The sequence below is a fragment of the Lipotes vexillifer genome, unplaced genomic scaffold, assembly GCF_000442215.2.
Source record: "Lipotes vexillifer unplaced genomic scaffold, Lipotes_vexillifer_v1.1 scaffold987, whole genome shotgun sequence".
Taxonomy (NCBI): domain Eukaryota; kingdom Metazoa; phylum Chordata; class Mammalia; order Artiodactyla; family Lipotidae; genus Lipotes; species Lipotes vexillifer.
In genome coordinates, this window is record NW_006787426.1 from 638,226 (window position 1) to 644,320 (window position 6,095).

Sequence of the window (6,095 nt, forward strand, 5' to 3'; positions counted from 1 at the left end):
GTTGGGGGGGGGGGTGGTCAGCCCAGGTGAGCCCTCCGCCCTCCACCGCTTTTTGGCTCCGTAAACACTTATTGAGTCCCTGCTGTGTGCACTGGGCGGACGGGGGCTGCGAGGCCGCGTGGAGGGGACCGTGAGAGGCTGGCTGGCTCCTGGATGCCCAGGGAGTGGGACATGGGGTCCGCCACCTCCTGACCAACCTGGCGGCGGAGTGCGGGTCCCCAGTGGGCGCCTCCTGCCTGCGGAGGGGCCGGCCGCTCACTGGGCTTGGACTCGAGGGGCCCACGCGGACGAGGCCCTGGGAAGGGCTGGGGGCCAAGCCCTGGCCATGATGGGGGGTGGGCGCGCCGCCCAGACGGAGCAACAACACTGGCGTGGGTGGCGGGGCCCTGGGGGCCCATAGCTCAGCGCAGAGTCTGCGCCGACCCCCAGCGTTTCCGATGGAGGACAGGCAGCGGGTGATAAATCACCAGCTCCCACCCCCACCCACCGGTGCTGCCATGGAGAAGGGGGGCTTCGAGCGACAGAGACAGAGCCCGAGGCAGACAGAGACAGGCCTAGAGACAGAGACAACCTCAGAGACAAAGGCAGCTACAGCCGCCCAAGGACACCGCCAGGTCCCTTTACCTCCCACCCCGAGACCCCCCTCCACCAGGCCCATCTGGAAACCAGCTGAGAGCCACCCCACCCAGCCTGCCAACCCCCAGCAAGGAGGAAGAGGAGGAGGGAGCAAGGACTTTGCAGCCATAACTCCCCTCCCCCTGGAGGACCATAAATCAGCAGGGGGCTCTCGGGAAGCCCTCCCCCACAGGTTGAGGGGGGTCTTTGGGGTCACTGGCCCTGGTGACTGGGCCTGGCCCTAGCTGTATCCCCCCCTTTAACAGTCCTTAGGGGATCCCCCTGCTCCAGCTCTCTCTTTCGGCAGCCCAGTCACAAACCCAGAGCTGTCTACACCCAGCGCTGTCTACACCCAGCGCTGTCTACACTGGATGCACAGCCTATCCTCCCTCTTCTCTCTGTCCGCAGACAGGAAACGTCTGCAGGGAGACGTCCTGTCCTATCAGGAGACCCTGGGCTGGCCCTGCAGGAACTGGGGTCAGCGGTCCTCCCCAGCGAAGTCTCCAGGGAGTCCCCTCTGCCCCAGGGGAAATGCTATCTGCCCCTCCTTCCATCCTGCTTTCCTGTCACCACCACTCCCAGCTGCTGAGGGCCAGCTGGACAAAGGGTGCTGAGAGATGGGCCAGGTGGGCCCCCGCCACAGGTGTGAACACCCCCTGGGGTCAGGCGAGGCTTGAGAGAGCCCACAGGATGCTCCCAGGACCTGCAGGGTGGGCCCAGACCCCGATCCCAGCCGGACCAGCCTCAGCAATCCCTGCCCTGGGCGTCTGTCCTGCAGACAACCCGCTGGACCCCTGTGGCAGAAATAAGGCCACCTGTACACGGGGAAACCCACAAACGTCCACCATGACATCTTTCCTGGCTTGTCTCAAAGAGTGGTAGGGGCGAGGACAGGGGCTTTCTTGTCTCAAAAGATCTTCGGAGCGCTGGGAATTCTGTGCCTGAGAAAGGCACTGAGTATCCTGGGAGCTGGCCAGGGCCTTGTCATGCAGACGGTCCCCTTGACCCTCAGGACAAACCCCCTGAGCCCTGGGACGTCAAAAGCACTGACCCGGTGTGTGGAGGTGGGGAATGGGAGGGTCTCCTGGAGATGTCCAGGAGCTGCCTCACAGGGGAGGATCCAGAGAATGCAGGGGCAGGAGGTGCACTGGGCTCAGCCCATGGGAGGGAGGGGGTGTGAGGGCCCCCTCCCCCCAGCATGCTGGGGGAGGGGGGACGCCGTCCAATCCTTCATTCATTCCCAATTGTTCTCCCACCCGTGCACCCGTGTGCACCCCTGTCTGGAGGCTGCCGGCTGCACGGGAGAGGGCTGGGGTGTAGGTCCCTTGGTCCCCAGACCTCCACCCAGCAGAGCCCCCCACCCCCCAGCCCAGGTGCTTCTCTCTCTGCCTCTGTGCCAATCACACAGGATCCTGGGACCATCCCCACAGGAACCCTCAGAGGTGGGAGGAGCTGGAAGGGGATCCTTCAAGCTTTCCCTGACGGGCCCCCGTGGTGTGGGGATGCGGACCCCAGGGGAAGTAGAGGGTTCCCGTGGCAGCCACTTCTACCCAGGTGTGTGGATGGGCCTGGCATGCCCACCCCTGAAAGGCAGGCTGCAGCCTGGAGCTGGGGGCCCGGCAGTGTGGGCATCGCCCTGGGAATTGTACGCCCTTGGCCTCCCTCTGAAGGGCTCCCTGTGGGCAGCCTTGCTTCTATGTAGAAATCTATTTTGATGTGGTTTGTGTTGGGGAGTTTGCTTTTCTCTGTGCTTTGTTTATTTAAAGATGCTCTTGAAGAACTCCAGCCCGTCTGCAGATACTGAGGACAGGGCTTCTGTCTGGGCAGGGCTGGGAGGGGCAGGACTCCTGACAGCTGCCTGTCCCAGCATGCCCACCCATGCCCTGTGCCCACCAAAGGTGTACCAGCGACAGACCTAGAGCAGGCAGGGGCCCGGGGATGCCGCCATCCAGGGGCGTCGCACAGAGGGGCAGTTCAGGAGGCTTTATGAGAAAAGTGGGGCAGACCTGTTTGTGCAGCCCTGGGTCTCCTGGCACTAAATGCCTCACCTGGGCAGACACTTCTTTGTGAGTCCCTGGTGGGGAGGTCCCTATTTTATGGGTCTTTCTGCTGCAGACCCCTCATCTGGGGCCTCTGCTCTGCAGGTTTCTTCTCTGTGGGTCTCTGGTGTGGGAACCCCTGGCAGGGGGTGGTCAGTGCCACCTCTCCTTATTTGGGGTGACATGGCTCTGCCACAGTGGCCTCTGGGTCATCTGTCAGACCCTTCTCCCTGGGCTGAGGATCCACTGCCACCAGAATCCCTGGGGCCCACACTCCTGAGCCTCTTGCGGCGAGGCCAGCAGGAGTGACTGGAGCATGACTGTGTCCCCAGATCATCCATGGACAGGTGGAAGGGCATCAATGGCTAAGGCTGACCTGCAGCCTTGACTCCGTGAAGTTCCCTAGACCTCTTCAGCAATGCCGTTGTGAGTCCACTGAATCCTCCCTAAATCCTTCCTGAGTCTCCCAACCTGCCCTGCGCCCTCCAGGTCCTCTCCAAGTGCTCCCTGAGGCTCCCAGACCCACCTGCATCTCAGGCTTGGGCTACTGTACCTGGATTGGTCCTGGCAGGTAACTGAGGTTGGTGCCAGTGGAGCCCGGAGACTGGCACCACCCCACAGGGTCCTGGTAGACAAGGTGGGCGGTGGGCACAGTGGTCTCAGGTGTGGCGGCAGGACTATGAAGGGTCCTCCTGAGTTATAGCCTCACTCCATTAGCGCCCGCGTCTGGGGTGTTCAGTGGCTGGACAGGCGGCGCCCCTGGGCTTCCGAGACAGTCAGAGCAGGTGGGCCCCAGGCACGAGTGAGGCGTCACCACCCCATACCTGTTCCCAATCCGCCTCCTCCCAATTCGCTCGCCCTCCCAATTCGCTCCTCCCCGTGCAGCGGCCTGGGTCCCCTCCACCAAGACCCTCCTTGTGGGCTGTCTGTGGGTGAGGGAGACCCTGCACAGAACCTCGCGTGCTCTGGGTGGCAAGCCGTGTCTCTGAGCAGCCAGGCCACCTCCTCACGCGTGAGTGTGCGTGTGTGGACGGGAGTTGGATGGTCCTGCCTCCCCGGGTGAGCGGGTCCGCGTCCTCATACCTCCCGCGGGCGCACGTCCCACCGGCCCGCCGTGCCCCTGTGTGCCCTCGGCCACCGCCCCTCCCTGCCTGCCGCGCCGTGTGTACACAGGCTTGTTTTCCCTGCCTCGCGGGCCGGGGGTGTGCTCGTAAATCGTGCAGCCGATGACACATTTATCCCGCGGGCGGCTGGCGGTGTGAATTTATGGCTGCCCCTCCCTCCTGGCCGAGGAGGGACAGGGGCCCGAACACCCCACAGGCAGGCACTTACGGGCCGCTAGGCTGGCCGGGCCATTGTGGGGGCCACCAGGAGGGACTCAGGAGTGTTCCCAAGGTCTGGCTGGCTCAGAAGCCCTGCAAAGTCAGGGGACAGATGGCAGCTGAGAGGATGGGTGGGCTGTGCCTGGGTGCGGGCTGGGGTCGGGGCTTCTAACCTGCCCCACCTCCGCCTCTCACCTATGAACCAGGCAGGACAGGAGGGGCTGCTTCCCTCTGTGTGAACTCAGCCCACCCACTGCTACTAGGCCTGTTGGAGGCATCGAGGTTCGGAGAGGATTGTCTGGAAGGGTGGGGACCCCGAGGGCAGCTGGGGCTGCCTACAGGGAGGGGGGAGGCGTGGAAAGTAAGGACGGGGGGCCCAGAGCACCCCTGCCCTCCTCCTCCTTGTAAAGATGGGGAAACTGAGGCTGAGTGAGGAGAAGCGCCCAGATTCCTGCTTCCCAGCATGCAATGCGGGGGTCCCAGGCGCAGCCCCCTCCCAGGGCCCTTTGTCCAGCACAGTCTGCGCGTTGCGGCGGGGCAGCCAGGTCCAAAGACAGGAGAGACGATGGAACAGTCAGGTCCCCTTGGGCCACAGCGGGGGATGGGGGCTGCTGCCTTCCCTCTGTCCGTCTGTCTGTCTCTGAAGGGGGTCGGGTCTCCAGGGGCCCCTCTGTCGGCTCTCATGCTTGCCCCCCCTCTGGTCCCCAGCCCCCCACCCCCTCCCCGCCGGCCTGTCAGGATGAGCGATGGCGGTGCCCCTCCCCAGGCCCTCAGCCCCAGGCTGGTTCCCGCTCATTAGCCGCTGACACTGTTTGCTTTCCCGCCCGGGACGCCCACCCCCGTCACAGGCCATTTCTCCCGGCGCCCCCCACCCCCGTGGGCCTGCCCGGGGGTCCAGGGTGCCGGGCAGGACCTGCGTTCGGCTCCCAGAGAGATGGCCAGACACAGCCCAGCCCCACCCTCACCTGCAGGCGCCAGAGGACAGACCTGAGCTCAATAGTCAGGCCACAGCGAGAGTGAGACTGGGCCATGCCTCTGAGCCTCCGCTAGCCCTGCGGTGACACTCGGACTGGGTCTCTGGTGACAGGCTCACACTCCCGTCTCTGTCTCTCTTGATCACTCGTCCCTATTTCTGTCTTTGGCTCTGGTCTTGCCCCCAGCCTTACCCCATGGAATGACCATTGAGCCACCATCCCCATGCAGAAGGGCCCTCTCCACCCGGTGTCCCTCTGTCCCCCAAGCAGCCCTGGCGCACAGTGTGTGGGTCAGAGGACGAATCTATGATGCCAAGGCTTGGGGAAGAAGGCAGGTGGAAGGGTGACCAGGGCATAGCTGGGGGTGCTCCCTGGGCTCTGCACCCCAGCTCCAGAGTGCTCCGAGCAGGGGAGGCTGCAGATGGACTGGGGTTGGGGGGTTTGGCGTTGGCTCAGCCTCCAGGGCAGGCTTGGGGGCATGTCGGGGGTGGCAGGCCGCTTGCTGGCCCCCCTGCCCCCTCTCCATACCCTCCCTTAACGTCAACCCCCACCCAGTGTGGCCACAGCTGGGCGGCATCAGGGCCCACAGGCCGGTGGCAGCCAGTCCTTCACTTAAAAATGTGTTTGTGATTTTGGCGGCGGGGCAGATAACGGTGACGAATGGCCCGCCGGCCCCACGGGGCCCCCAGCCCATCTGGTTTGACTTTGGCCTGTCGTAGGGTGCCCCAGGGGCCCCACCCCTGCCCTCGGGCAGTACCCTCCGAGTGAAGCCCGGGGCCAGCGTTGGGAGCCCTGACGTACCTCTAACCTTTGCAGACATTGGTCCCTCTGCTGGGAACACCCCTGTCCTCCAGCGAGTGTCCCACCAGGGCGACCCTCCTGCCCGGGGCCCGCGGGTACTGGACACTGGCTGGGTCGGTGTAGAGGCCATGCCCTGATCAGGTCTCTCCCCTCCATGGAATGGGGAGTAGTGGGCACCTGGCATGAGGGTGACGGAGGTGGAGAGGCCTGTGGAGGGGGCAGGGCAGCCGGGGCGGGGCCTGGCCGCCTGGCCCGACGGGCAGCGCATGTGGTCATCGTCAGGAGGGATTTCTGACAGGCCTCCCGACCCTCCCGCAGCCGCTGAGGCCCCCAGACCATCGATT